Source organism: Hylobates moloch, unplaced genomic scaffold, assembly GCF_009828535.3.
Source record: "Hylobates moloch isolate HMO894 unplaced genomic scaffold, HMol_V3 SCAFFOLD_13, whole genome shotgun sequence".
In the NCBI taxonomy this organism is placed as follows: domain Eukaryota; kingdom Metazoa; phylum Chordata; class Mammalia; order Primates; family Hylobatidae; genus Hylobates; species Hylobates moloch.
The window spans coordinates 2,896,241-2,911,507 of record NW_026652288.1 but is presented as its reverse complement, the minus strand read 5'-3'; the positions used below and the strand labels follow the sequence as shown (position 1 = coordinate 2,911,507).

The following is a 15,267-nucleotide window of genomic DNA, read 5'->3' as shown; positions in this document are numbered from 1 at the left end:
GTATGATATTGGCTGTGGGTTTGTCATAGATAGCTCTTACTATTTTGAGATATGTCCCATCAATACCTAATTTATTGAGAGTTTTTAGCATGAAGCGTTGTTGAATTTTATCATAGGCCTTTTCTGCATCTATTGAGATAATCATGTGGTTTTTGTCTTTGGTTCTGTTTATATGCTGGATTACAGTTATTGATTTGCGTATGTTGAACCAGCCTTGCATCCCAGGGATGAAGCCCACTTGATCATGGTGTATAAGCTTTTCGGTGTACTGCTGGATTCAGTTTGCCAGTATTTTATTGAGGATTTTTGCATCAATGTTCATCAAGGATATTGATCTGAAATTCTCTTTTTTGGTTATGGGAGACATTTATTTCAACAGTCATAATTTTTTCTTCTAGATGCTTTATTTTTTTTTTTTTAAGAAGATTGCTGGTAAATTGTGATAGTCTTTTGTTGCCTGCTCATAATCCGGCTTTTATTTCTTTGAACATTGCGATTCTAGTGTCTGAAGTTGTTGGAATGCTAATTTGCTCTGTTCTCTTGGACTGCCTTCATTCAGGCCACTGTCTTCATGGGTTTGTCGTGGGTCACAGGCTCCTATCAGGCTGCTCTAAGTCGGTGGGGCCTCCAAGGGGCTGGCCTGTGGGTGCATTCCTCCAGAGACGATTCTCATTTGTTTCTAGAAAATATCCAGGGCGGCCCAAAACCCAGGACTTCTTTAAGTTAGATTCTTGGCTTAAGATTTCCTGGACCACACCAGTAAATTCAAAGTCAAACTTTTGTAAGAATCAATGCAGTTTTCAGGTTCTCAGTGTAGACTCTATTTTTTATAAGAGCCATAGCTGAGATAAACAAGTGGGTCTTTTTTTTTTTTTGACATTTTTCTATACATGCCAGCTGGAGAATAATGTTTTCTAGCTCATTCCTGTAATGAGGACATGGGTTTTAAGGAGCCTGGGTTTTTGCAGAGGTCCTGGTATCCCCTCTTTACCTTTCGTGGGCCAAAAGCTTACTTTCCCATTCTATGTGTGGTGTGGCCTTTAGCTTCCTAGCAGAGGCCAAGTGTGAAGGGTAACCATGGTTTATCATGTTGTTTTCAACAACAGCTTTACTATTTGCTCCCAGTCATATTCTTCACTTCCCTGAAAGCATAGCTATGCCTTCAAAAATATATCTAAGTATTTTAGAGAGGCATGCTTTTTTTTTTTTTTTCCAGAATTAGCTGTATTGCTAGAATCCAAAGTCCTAGAATCTATTGATACATGAAAGAGAATGTGAATAAAGATACTGTAAGGTAAAATAATCTCAAACCTTTACTTCCATCCCTGGGCTTCACATAACAATATCTAACTGCCTGGTAGCTGTTTTCGCCTAGATAGCTCTTGACATCTCAAAAGCAGCACAGTCTAAACTGTGTTCTCTGAATCACTCATGTCAGTGGATGATGTCACCATTGGTGTAGATTCTAGGAGAGTTTGTCAGTCAGGGTCAAGAAACCACTCTAGATACAGGTGCACCTCATCTTATTGCACCGTGCTTTATTGTGCTTCTCAGGTGTTGTATCTTTCGTAAATTGAAGGTTTGTGGCAACCCTGTGTCCATCAAGTCTATTGACCCCATTTTTTCAATTACATGTGCCAACTTTCAACAGCACGTCCCACTCTGTGGCACGTTTTGATAATCTCACAATATTTCACATTTTTTCATCGTTATTATATCTGTTGTGGTGCTCTGTAGTCAGTGGTCTCTGATGTTCCTATTCTAATTGTTTTGGGGCTCCACGAACCATGCCCATGTAAGATGACAAAGTGAATCCGTAAATGTGTGTGTTTTGAATGCTCCATCAACCGGCAGTTTCCTCATCTCTCTCTTTCCTCAGGCCTCTCTATTCCCTGAGAATAACGATATTGAAGTCAGGCCAATTAATAACCCTATAATGACCTCTGAGTGTTCAATGAAAGGAATATCTCTCACTTTAAATCAAAAGCTAGAAATGATTAAACTTAGTGAGGAAGCCAAGTTTCAGCCAAAAGCTGAAGTAGACCAAAAGCCAGGCCTTGCATACCAGTTGGCCAAGTTGTGAATGCAAAGGGAAAGTTCTTGAAGGAAATTAAAAGTGCTACTCCAGTGAACACACAAATGATAAGAAAGCCAAACAGCCTTCTTGCTGATAATGGAGAAGGTTTTAGTGGTCTGGATAGATGATCCAAATCATGCACAACATTCTTTTAAGCCAAAGCGTAATCCAGAGCAAGACCCTAACTCTCTTTATTCCATGAAGGCTGAGAGGAGTGAGAAAGCTGCAGAAGAAAAGTTGGGAGCTAGCAGAGGTTGGTTCATGAGGTTGGAGGAAAGAAGCCATCTCCATAGCATAAGAGTACAAGGTGAAGCAGCAAGTGCTGATGGAGAAGCTGCAGCAAGTTCTCCAGATCTGCCTAAGATCATTGATGAAGGGGGAACACTTCAGAACAGTAAACAACAGATATTCAGTGTCAATGAAATAGCCTTATATTTGAAGAGTATAAGCCATCCAGGACTTTCATAGCAAAAGAGGAGAAGTCAAAGCTTGGCTTCAAAGCTTGAATGGACAGGCCGACTCTCTCATTAGGGGCTAATGGAGTTGTTGACTTTTAAGTTGAAGCCAATGCTCATTTACCATTCTGAAAAACCTAGGCCTCTTAAGAATGATGCTAAATGTACCCTGCCTATTCTCTGTAAATGGAACAATAAAGCCTGGATGACAGCACATCTGTTCATAGCATGGTTTAATGAATATTTTAAGCCCACTGTTGAGACCTACTGCTCAGAGACAGACTCTTTTGAAAATTACTGCCCATTGGCAATGCACCTAGTCACCCAAGAGCTCTGAAGGGGAGGTACCAAAGAAACGAATGTTGTTTTCATGCCTGCTAGGACAAGATTCATTTTGCAGCCCATGGATCAAGGAGTAATTTCAACTTTCAAGTCTTATTATTTAAGAAATACATGTCTTAAGGCTGTCGTTGCCACTGATAGTGATTCCTCTGATGGGTCTTGGCACAGTAAATTGAAAACCTAGAAAGGATTCACCATTCTAGATGCCATTAAGAACATTTGCAATTCATAGGAGGCGGTCAAAATATTGACATTAATAGGAAGTTAATGGGGGAAGTTGACTCTAACCTTTGTGGATGACTTTGAGGGGTTCGAGACTTCCATGGAGAAAGTAACTGCAGTTGTGGTAGAAATAGCAAGAGAACTTGAAGTAGAAATGGAGCCTGAAGATGGGACTGAATTGCTACAATCTCTTGATCAATCTCGAATGGATGAGGAGTTGCTTCTTAAGGATGAGCAAAGCAAGTGGTTTCCTGAGATGGAATCTACTCCTGGTGAAGATGCTGTGAACACTGTTGAAATGATAACATAGGATTTAGAATATTCCATAAGCCCAGTTGATAAGGCAGTGTTAGGGTTTTAAAGGACTGACTCCAATTCTGAAAGAAGTTCTACTGTGCATAAAATGCCGTCAAATAGCATCACATGCTAGAGAAATCTTTCATGAAAAGAAGAGTCAATAGATGCAGAAAACTTCATTGTTGTCTAAGAAACTGCCATTGCCACTCCATCCTTCAGTAGCCACCACGCTGATCAGTCAGCTGCCATCAGTTTTGCCATTGAGGCAAAACCCTCCACCAGCAAAAAGATGACAACTCCCTGAAGGCTCAGGCGATTGTTAGTATCTTTAGCAATAAAGTATCTTAAGTATCAAGGTATTCCCAGTAGTTTTTTAGACATAATGTTATTGGACACTTACTCGATTGCATTATAGTGTCAGCATAACTTTTACACGCACTGGGAAACCAAAAAACTCATGCGACTCTCTTTTTGTAATATTATTGTTACTGTGGTGGTCTAGAACCAAACCTGCAGTAAGTGTGCCTGTGTTTCAGAAAGAGGGGATTTCATCCCGGGTGGAAACACAGATCTTAGTTACCACGGGAAGCAGCTACCACCCCCGCATGGAGACGCAAAAGGAAAAGGTAATGAACCTGGAGCTTGGAGGAGGTACCCCGCAGAGCACACACTGGCACACGCCGACACACACCAGGCCCTCTGCGGGAGTGTTGGCATCCATGGAGCAGGTCTTCTGAGAGACTCTTTGGAACTGAGACCCTGCAGCGAGCATCCGTGTGGGCACAGATGGGCTTGCACTCTGCTCAGCCTGAGCCCTGACATCCCCTCCTTGTTTTGCCCCTGCTCTGTGCTTTCCAAGTCCTGGTTATATGGGCAAAATGGAGGCTACTGCCTCTAAATCAATAAAGATCCATATCTCTGCCCATCTGCCCATCTGGACGATGTGGACAGCCAAGTGTCCTGCTCAGAGTTTTGCCTCCTGGTGTGATTTCTCCTTACCCGTTGTTGTCAGAGACATCTCTTCATGGAGCACCTACCGTTGCTGCAGCTCATGAGGCAGTGCTGTGTGTAAGCTGAGGGCCGGTGCTCCCAAGCTGAGGGCTGGTGCTCCTCTTCATTCGCGGTGCCGGGGAGCTTCCCAGGAGCACAGAGGCAATGCAGCGGCGCCAAGGGCAGAGGGATCTGCTGCCGCTAGTTGTGCCATCTGCCTGTGCCTCAGGACCTGCTTGAACACAATTTTATTTGGAAGAAGTGAGATTTCCACGCAATGACTGAGTGCGATGATTGAGTGTGATGATTGATTGAGTATAGCTGCTGCTTCTGTCTGTGCTTAGGGCTTGGTGATCGGACCACACGCATTTTTTGATGTGGAGGGCTCAGTGTACAGCATGCCCACATGATGGAGTGGGTGGGGAAGCCAGGAGCTGTGTCTGGACAGGAGAGAAGTTACCTGCAGAAGGGACACTGCTTTCTTCCCACACCTCAGCAGCTGGCCCGTGGGTCCCCCAGAGGCCCCACACAGGCTGCTTGTTCACCCGACACTGTGGGTGCCAGTGGCCATGCAGGTCTTCACAGCCCGCCATATGACATAGGTAGGCTTTGTATCATATGTTACCTCCCAGATGCAAAAAGCCCCACCAAATTCGGCCTCGTGGTGGTGAAGATGCCCCCACCTGCCCACGTCACCGGACCTTGAAGCCTCCCCGAGCCAAGGGGAGCTGGCTTACTTTCCACCTCTGTGCACTTGTGTTGTTCGGATATCTGAGGTGCCCGATGCTTCCTGGTCAACAGGCCCCAAGCGCATGCTGTCCTCAGTGTGCTTTCTGTCCCTGTGATTGAGGTCTTTGTGGATGAGGTCAGGCTCTATTGGTCTGGGCAGGAAGCGGAAACAGAGCAGGTTAAACAGGGAAGTTTAGTATAAAGAAGCGCTAAGTGTGATAGAAGAGTCACAGGCATCAGATATTAAGAAACTCTCTCAGGTCACCCAGGACTGAGCAAGAACAGCCCAGGAAGGAACACCTTGGAGGGGCGCAGACCTCGGCCCACTATGCAGCAGAGGTGGCTGCTTTGGCCAGGCTGGAGCTGGTCCCCAGTCGCTGGATTGTCAGGAGGCTGCCGTCTGGAGTGCAGGTGGGGAGTGGGCAGTCACAGCTGACGGCATGCTGTGCCCAGGGAGTGCAGAGGGTGTGGGAGTTCTCTAGGCTATAGGCAGGGTACAGACAGGCCCCACAAGTGCCTTCAGAGGGAACCAGGACGCTGGCACGGGCCCCAGGCCGCCCGGAGCTGGTGTGGGCAGGAAGACTTGGGGTGCCTGTCTCTGGATTGAGAGGCCCATGGAAAGGCTATCACCAGGCTGAGGTGGCGGGGTCACAGAGGGACCAAGGGCCCAGTGCAGGGGCCACGCTTCTCTGCACACACAACCACTCCAGGACAAAGGCATGGAAGCCCCTGCCTCTTGCAGTCTCCCTCCAGGGCCTTCGGCTGAGAACAGGGTCTCACCTCCAAGGACAGCAGCCAGTCTGTGCGCTACACAGGGCACAGTCTGCAGGGCGCCTTCAGCACCTGAGGTGGCAAGTGGGTCACTGGCACAGGTGGATGGAGCCAGTCAATTTCTTCCTTAAAGGGCCAGAGAGTAAATATTTTAGACTTTGTAGGCCATTCAGTCTTTGTTTTATATTCTTTTCTGTGTCCTTTTATGTCTCTTTAAAAATGCAGAACCACTCTTAGCTCATGGGGTGCAGGCCAGATGTGCCCGATGGGCACAGCATGTTGGCTCCCGGCCTGAGTCTTGATGTAGGTCTGCAGCAGGACGTGAACAGGCACTGCTGGCCTTGCCAGGTGACAGCGAATAGCTTCTGGTGGCCCTTTAAATTGGCGGTGTGAGACCAAATTGCTAGCTCAATCTTTATATCAGAAGCCAGGGCCTGCATTCTTGTACAGATATGCTCTGTGACAACAGCGTATCTGAAATAGCTGCAGTTGGGGTTGCCCACCTGATTAAGTTTATGATCATGCACTGTCATTCTCCAAGAACCCTCTGCTGCGACGCAGGCCAAACAGCATCTTCCATGCAGCACCCAGCATCTTTCACAACCTCCATGGTGCTCCTAACTCTCCATCCCACCAACACTGCAGTGTTGCTTTTGGTTGACTATTTTCACAGGTGAGGGAATGTCCCGGAGCATCCCTCTCGTCCTTCCTGTCATCACTGGCTCTATAGCCATGGAGTGAGTGCTGTGTGGTCGTCCTGCCAATGCCAGGTCCGCCTATTCCAACACACATACAGGGATTGGAGAAATAACTGCAGGTTGGATACACTGACCCCACTGGGCCCTCTGAGGTGGACTTGGGCCACAGCTTCCGGGTCCCTGCTTGGCCGTAGACCCTGTGATGTGTTGGGTCCAGCAGGACTGGCATTGATTCAGGGTCTGGGGGTAGTTCCCTCTCCCCATGGTTAGCTCTCCTATAAAATAGCCGTGGGTCCTTCCCCAAGGGGACCTGGGTTCCCCTAAACCGAGGGGCCATAGGCCTGTGAGCTGGCTTAGGTGAAGAGCTGAGAGAGGCCGCGCCTCTGCACTGTGGTCATCGGGCCAGCTTTCTGTCTCTGTCCTGAGCCTTTCTGGCATGTGGAGTGGGGGCTGAGCAGCCTGCCTGTCTTTTTCTCTCTTGGCCTCTGCTGCAGCTCCATCTGGGCTAGACTGCTCTGATTGGCACATCGTGCCTGCGCCCACTGTGTCTCTGGAGCTCACGGCCAGCGAGCCCCTGACACCCCCACTTCTCAGCACCCCCTTCCTGTTGGGGCAGCAGCCTGTTGTGATGCTGGCACCACTTCTGCTGCCTCCTGGCCAGCAGAGCTTGTCAGAGGCGCGGGTGCCCCTCACCAGTGCCTGGAGGATAAGAGACTTGGTGTCATCCTTGTCTTGCTCATCAGCCTTGCCGCCTTCTGCAGTCAGTCTCTGCCCCTGCACACGCAGGCGATGCAATCTGTACATGGTGCCATCCCTAAGGCATTTAAAAGGCCATAGAGGAAGGTATCTGTAGGCCCAGATCTTCAGACATCCTGTCGTGCACCCCGAGGCGTACCTGCGTCAGGTGAGCGCCCAGTGAAGCTGTCGTTTGTCCTCATCCATCCTGCTCAGCTCCTGCCAGACTCAGAGATGGCTGCGGGCTCTGAAAACAGCCCCATCTTAATGTACTGCTTATGCAGCCCTGGAAGCCTCCTCCTCCTCCAGCTGGGGATCAGATTATGTCCCCCAGGCAGGGCATCGTTCTCCCTTTAGCCGGGCTGGCTGGAGCTACTATTCATGCTCACGAAGACTCCAGTCTCCTTTGAATTCCTGTAAGCCTTTTGCCTGGTAATCCCTTCCAGCGGGCAGCACACCCGTGGCTGCAGTTGGCGGTCGAGAATATGCCTCCCTCCCTTCATTTTGCCCTGATTATCTCTTTATCTCATTAAGGGCCTTTAGCTCTTCTGTTAACATGTAACAAGTAGGTTGTGGCATCAAATTGGCTATAAAGACACAACTTGGAATTTTCTCTCTCAAAGCAGGGGGCTGTTATGGAAGTCAGGAGGCTCCATTCATTCTGGACATCAGTGCTAATGAGCCGTTTGAACTTGGAAAGGTCAGTGGCTTCACTGGGCCTCAGTTTCCTCATTTGTGAAATGAAGGGGCTGTGTCATTCAGCATGATATCGGAGTTCCCTTTCAGCCTAGGTATCGTGTGGTTCTCTGACTTCTGTCGGCACAGACACGGTTTCCGTGGGCAGTGCTGCTGCGGTTTGTGCCATAGGCCTGGTTTTATGTGGCAGCCTTGAGCCCTGCCCTCTGCCGGCTCCTAGTCATTGTGATATTAATTCGGCACAGGAAGTTACATTACAGAACCTCAGTTCAGGAGTGTGTGAAAAACAGATAAAAGATGAAATGCCCCCCTGCTTACTAACAGCATTTTCCTTCTAAAGATCAGGTTTTCCTTCTTAAAAGCTCCTTAGTTTCTCTGATAGCTGCTGGATGTGTGTTGAACACTCTGTTGGGATCCACACAGCTACAGAAATCCTCAGAGTTTCAGAGCCGATGAGTGTCTCCACAGGTGCTTCTTCCTTAGTGCTGTTTACCTTCCACTTCATCTGCCTCTGAGGATGTGGACAGTTTCTGGAGGTACGAATGCCTACCGTATTTCCTGAGCCCCAGGCACACTCCTTATTCAGCAACGTGTGCAGCTTTGTTCATTTCTTTGGGTGACGATGCCAGTGACACCTCCTGCCTGCACACCCCTCTAATGTTCTGGTCTTCCTCAGGGTGGTTTCTGGTGTTCACATACTTTATTAAGGCACTTTGAACTCACCTCGTGCCCACCAGATTTTCAGACCAAATTCTAGAAAGACAATTTTATAATCTTTTGGAAAATCTAAGTAAATTTTTCATACACTAGAAATTTCATTAATTTTATTTTACTTTTAGTTACCAATTTTTAGAAAAATGCACTGGGGCCAGGTGCAGTGGCTCAAGCCTGTAATTCCAGCATTTTGGGAGGCTGAGGAGGGTGGATCACGAGGTCAGGAGTTCAAGACCAGCCTGACCAACATGGAGAAACCCCGTCTCTACTAAAAATACAAAAATTAGCTGGGCATGGTGGCGGCACCAGTAATCCCAGCTACTCAGGAGGCTGAGGCAGGAGAATCGCGTGAACCTGGGAGGCGGAGGTTGCAGTGAGCCGAGATGGTCACTCCAGCCTGTGTGACAGAGTGAGACTCCGTCTCAAACAAACAGAAAAACTGCATTGGTTCCGTAGTGTTTTGCAAAGGAACGGGGTGAGGTTGTCTTCTTGTGTCACATGAACTCGCACGTGGCTAACATAGTTGATGCTTCCACCCACTGCAGTTCCCTTTTTTGATCTGTCCTGCCCGGAGGAAGCCTCCTCTGGCCCCTGCCTTTGACACTTCCCTAGCAGTGCTGAGAGCTTCCTTATTTGCCATACAGAGGAAAGTCTTTATTTATCCAGTTCTTCTGGGGCACGGCAAGCTGAATTTGACTGGGACATTCATTACAATATGGAAGCAGCCTGGGTGCTGATGGGCCGGGTGAACGGATAAAGAAACTTGGTCCAAATGGAGCACGCTCGGCCCTGAGAAGGAAGGAAGTCCTGCTATCCGCAGCACCAGGATGAACCTCGTGGTCTCGAGTGAAACGAACCCAGCTCAGTCAGATATCACGCAATCTCACTTATATGCAGAATCTAAAGATACTGAAGTCACAGAAGCGGAGTAGGTGATACCAGAGGCTGGCGGGAGGGGGATGGGGAAAAGGGAGATGTTGGTGAAAGGATACAAAGTTTCAGCTAGGTGGAGAAATGAGTTCTAGAGATCTATTGGATGTCTTGCTGACCACAGTCAGTAACAATGTATCATGGTAACTGAAGTTATTAGCAATGTATCGTGTACTTGAAAATTGTTAAGAGAGTAGATTTCAAGTGTCTTCACAACAAAAAAATGATAAGTATGTAAGGTAATGCAAATATGAATTGGCTTGACTTAGCCATTCCACAATGTATACACATATCAGAACGTTCTGTTGTATACTATAAATATGTGCATTTTTAAATTAGTCAGATAGTAAGAAAGTTCATGGTGCTGCAGCATTTGTTGGGGACACAGAGCCATCTGGAAATACTGGGTTCCAGGCCTCTGTGTGCTATTATTGGGGCAAGGAAACTGACAGAGGAGCTGGGTCCGGCACCGTGCCGCGTCCTGGGGAAGGCGCTGGCTGCACCGTGCCACGTCCTAGGGAAAGTGCTGGCTGCACAGTGCTGCATGCTCTTGCTGCATGAACCCAGCACACCTACGATGTGATATGGATAGGAGATCCTGGGCCCACTCCTGCTTGCTGCATAGTGCAGTTCTGTGGCTTCTCTGATTATGTGCTATTTGTAGTGGTGGGGCTGTTGGGGGGTGGTCTCTGGTCAGGGCATCAGGGCTTTGTTTTTGCAGCCAAGAAAGGCAAACTCATACTTGGACTAAGTGTTGGATGAACCCCTTCCCGTTCTCAGGATGGAAGGGGCTCCAGGCATCACCTTGCCACATGCAACACAGTGGGTCTCCAATTTCTCAGTCTTTTTACTTCCAGGCTTCTAACCAATCACCAGGCAGTTGGCCACGCCCTTGAGCATGGGCCACTTTTTGCACGCCGCAGGGGTGGCCGGAGCAGTGCTGGGAGCCCTGCCTCATGATCACCATTCTTCACAATCAGCTTTCCCTCCATGCTCTCCCAGCCCTCTCCTGAGCGTAGCCATCTGACAGCATCTGCCCATGTTTGACTTATGTCCTCTCCCGAACTCATTGATCTGTAAGGCAGCTCAGATCCCTTCTCCTTCTTCAGCTAAAAGTACAGGACTCCCACATGGCCACAGGCGTGAGTGCAGGGAGGGTCCGGGGCGGAGAGGTCATGTATGGTTTGGGCACCTACCATGCAGTTTTCTGGTGCCCTCTGGTCCTGCCTGACTCTCTGTCCTGTGTGCACCATCTCTACTTTGTAGTAAATCACCGCTGGCCCTGCCTGACCCTGTGACGTGGTGGGTATGACTGAGCTCTTCTCAAGAGTGACACGTGGCACTTGGTGCCCCATGGTCAGGAGCTCCATTATCAGGACCCAGAGGCATGGTCAGAGCTGTTTATCAAGAGACATGGTTCTGTGCTGCAGATGGCATGGCTTGCTCCAGAACCCCAGGACCACATGGTGACTCCACCCGGACCCTCCACGAAGTCCATGCTGCATGCTTTCTACCACCGACAACTTCCACACCAGCAGGTCTACTCGGCGTCCCCAGAAGCAGGGCCGCCTCTCCCCAGCCTGATCTTGCTGTAGTGCCCTCTTGGCCTAAGCTGGCAGCCTTACGTGCTACCACAGCATCTGGGCTGGCCCAGCCTTCCTAGGTGTGTAATGTGTCACCTCTAGAATGAAGAGGCCTGCCAGGCATTACAGCGTCTTTTCTGCTTTTGCTCTGGAGGGAAAGTCCTGGTGTCCTTAGCAGAAGTAACAGGTCCTGGAATCACCATAGCTTGTGTCTCCTGCCGTCTTGCCGAGGTCTTCTGCACGCTCCTCCTACGTCATCACTGTGATGTCGTGAATGCAGTGGGTCCATGTGATGGTCTATGGGCTGCCCACGTCTCTTTGGACTATATTACGATAGAATATGGGTGACCAGCACAGCCCTGTGGCAAGAGTGTTTACTGTTTTCCTTTGCTTGTGAATGTGGATGGTTTCTCATCTTCTTTCTTCATTGGGATAGGACAGGATGCATTTGGTGATCTGTGTGCACGCATCATGTGCCTGAGGGCCTGCGAATCTGCTCTAACAAGACTCCACGGCTGGCACTGTGGATCTGAGCAGGCTCCTGCTTTGTTGAGCTTAGAGTCATCCACAGTCATTCTCCAGGGCCCATTGGCTTTCTGCAGAAGCCAATGGTGAATTCGGCAAAGCCACACCCACTTCATATCCTTGATCATTAAAGTAAGCGCAGATCTCTACCACTCTTTGATGGGATGGGGAGGCAGTTTCAGAGGCTTCTATGTGACCTTCCCGTTAACTCCACAGGCCACAGACCCAGTACGGGTATTTCATAAACTGTCCAGTATGTCAATCCTATCTCACCTTAACAGACCCTGGAACTGCCCACTGGGTGCATCTACAGACTTAAAGGATGTACGGTAAGCCAGGCTTTGCCTAGGACTTTCTTATTACCTGGCATCCCCATGCCCCACTCGGGCTGGAGGACAGTGGGACACTTTGGGTTGCTGGGCCTCTGTGCGTGTCTTTGTGTTCAGCAGACCTGGAAATGTGTGGGATTACCCTTTGCCCAGGGAATGGCATTCAGGGAAATGGCAGTGGATGCCTTTGGGTACAGACTGGGGTAATCATTGCAGTGTACACCTGCCCTAGGTTCCTAACTCATGGGGAATCTGACCATCTTTACAGTCAGTGGGTTCCAGCTCTGAAGCTGCCTCAAATCTGGAACTGGGTAAGGGATCGTGACTGTGAGGGGTGACTTCCCTCAGCCTTCGGCTCATTCATTCTTGTTTTCTTTTTAATACGTATGTACGTTATGTATGTTTGCATGCATGTGTGCATGTGTCAGGCAGGCGGTACTCTCCTTGCATGCCTGTCTGTTTCACCCCTAGGAATACCATCTCTATTAACGGTCTCCACAGCCCTCTGCCAGTTGAGCTTCCTTGGCCGGCACTCTGGTCTCGCTGGTCATTATGATAATCTCCACCCCCTGACTTCTGGCAGTTACATACCGTCACCCGACCACATTTACTTGGGGCTGGGTTTCACTGCCCAAGTCAGAAAGCTGCCACAAGGCTTATTATCAACAAGCCAAGCTTTGTGACAGCTTCTTCTAAGAGTGGGATTATTGGGTCATCTGGGAAGTGAATATTCAACTGCAAAAGTGTTTTCCAAAATGTGTGTACTGTTTACACTCTCTTTTTACAATCTGAGAGAGATCCAGTTACCGTACATCTTTGCCAATACTTGCTATTGTTGGTCTTTTTTCAATGAAAATTTCACCACTCTAGTGAGATGTGTGGTGCATCTCACTTGGTTTCACTTTGCCTCCTTCCAATTATTAATAATGTTGAGCATCTTTTCTGGTGCTTATTGACCATTCATATGTTTTCTTTTGTGAAGTGTCTGATTTGGTGTAAGGTACATTTAAAAAAATTGAGTTATTTCATTATTAAGCTGTGGGAGGTCTTTATATATATTCTGGATACAGGCCCTTTGTCAGATATATGTATTATAAATATCTCCCCCTGGTCTGTCTTTTCATTTCTTTTGTTTTCTTTCGTTTCATTTCTTTCCTTTCTTTCTTTTCTTCGCCCTTCCTTCCTCCCTTCCCCTTCCCCTTCTCCTTCCTTCCTTCCTTCATTTTTTGAGATGGAGTCTCGCTCTGTTGCCCAGGCTGTAGTGCAATGGCACAAGCTCAGCTCACTGCAACCTCCACCTCCCGATTCAAGCAATTCTCTTGCCTCAGCCTCTTGAGTAGCTGGGATTATAGGCACTCCCCACCATGCCCAGCTAATTTTTGTATTTGTAGTAGAGACGCGGTTTCACCATGTTGGCCAGGCTGCTCTCAAACTCCTGATCTCGTGATCTGCCTGCCTCGGCCTCCCAAAGTGCTGGGATTACAGGCGTGAGCCACTGCGCCCGGCCAGTGCTTCATTTCTTTAATAGTGTCTTTCTAAAAGCAGAGTTTTTAATTTTGATTTTAAAGAAGTTTTAAATTTTGATGAAGTCCAATTAATAGGGTCTTTTGGTGAATAGAAGTTCTTAATTTTACTAGATTCTATGTTATTGGTCTTTTTCTGTACGATCCAGCTTTTTTTCCTGCCATTTAAGGAATCTCTGCTTGTCCCAAGGCCAAGAAGATATTCTACTATGTATTCTTGAAAAGATTTGTATTGTTTTATCTTTACATCTTTATCATCAGTCTCTCTGGAATTGGTTTTTGAGTATCTTATGAGGTAGGATATGAGTTTATTTTCTTTCATATGGATATACAATTGATCCAGCGTCGTTTATTGGAAAGACCATCCTTTCTCCACTCTGAGTATTATTTTTGTAGTAAATCAAGCAACCATCTTTCTAAGGATCTGTTTCTTTCCAGCTTCCGAAACTTCATTGCTCTTCTATCCTTGTGGGTTTATGTTTTTAAAAGAAAATAGAAACAAAAACCCCTCTTTGTTACAACATTAGAAAGGTTTCAGAATCGAGTAAAAGTTGAAGTGAGTGTAGATTCTCGTATCTATATTTTCTCGGAGATTCCTCCATTGCCTTCTCTACTCTGTGAAGTTGATGGACTGTTGGGGGAGAGGTGAATAGCGCAAGATGAACTGGATATGTGGAAACCTCACTGTCCAGCGGGTCACTTAAACATCGTATCTGGTGTAGACGTTGAAGGGAGGTAGCTTACCTGAGAGTGGAAAATCTTACTTCACCTGCACCACGTTTGCTTTATTGAGGGCAACATGGATCTACTTAAGGAGTTTGGTGAGCTGGCGTTTACGGGAAAGTCACTTTCTTTACACCTGAACAGAACTCTCCAAAGAAGGAATTTGTTGGGGATGTGGGGGGAGTGTTTGCCATTAGTCATTTCTTCCGCAGAATAGCTGTTTTTACTATTCCCCGCCTTTGTCATCTTGTGTATTTCATTCATTTTGAAGTGCAGCCACAATTTAGCGCTCCCATTATTAGTTCTATCACTTGTAAGATTAGACATGTATTTTTCTGCCATTTAGAAAGATGGAGATAATCTGCACCTCTGTTGGGTTCGTGTGTGCTAGTGGGTCAGGCATTCATTTTTTTTCTTTCCTACTCCAAATTGCCTGCTTTCTCTTTGGTTATTTTCGTGTTTCCAGGAGTGCCATTGCCAATCTCGTGGGCTCTGCAGAAAGATCGTGTAACTGAAAATTTCAGCAAATAAATAAATAAAATAAAATAAAATAAGATTCTCGTGTAGACAGAACTGTCTGTACCCTCCATTTTTGTAAAGTTGGAAATGTTAACATTATATGAATATATGATGAAGGAGTTTTTTTCTTTAAGCCACAGTTGCATGTTCTTTTAGACCCAACATGGTATATGAAATGGGCACTGAATTTGGAATCAGAAAATCCTGGTTGAAATCTTAATCTTTTAACTTCTCATCGTCCGATCATGGTTAACAATGGCGTTAAGAATATTCACAAAGCTAGATATTTTGTCATTGAGTTGGTTGCTGTATTTCTTGGTTGATTAGTTGACATTGAGATCGCAGGAGCATCATCACCAGTAAGTGATACATTTTTGATTGTAACATAAGGTCATTGTTATTTTGTAAT

General features: G+C 47.1%; 1 protein-coding gene and 1 pseudogene across 1 annotated transcript in view; one reads left to right on the top strand and one right to left on the bottom strand.

Moving 5' to 3' along the window:
• The window catches only part of EIPR1 (EARP complex and GARP complex interacting protein 1), a 178,740-nt gene that overhangs the window by 98,774 nt on the left and 64,699 nt on the right, over positions 1-15,267 (top strand). The gene's annotated exons all lie outside the window — the stretch shown is intronic.
• On the bottom strand, positions 1,959-2,925 carry LOC131381032 (uncharacterized; annotated as a pseudogene).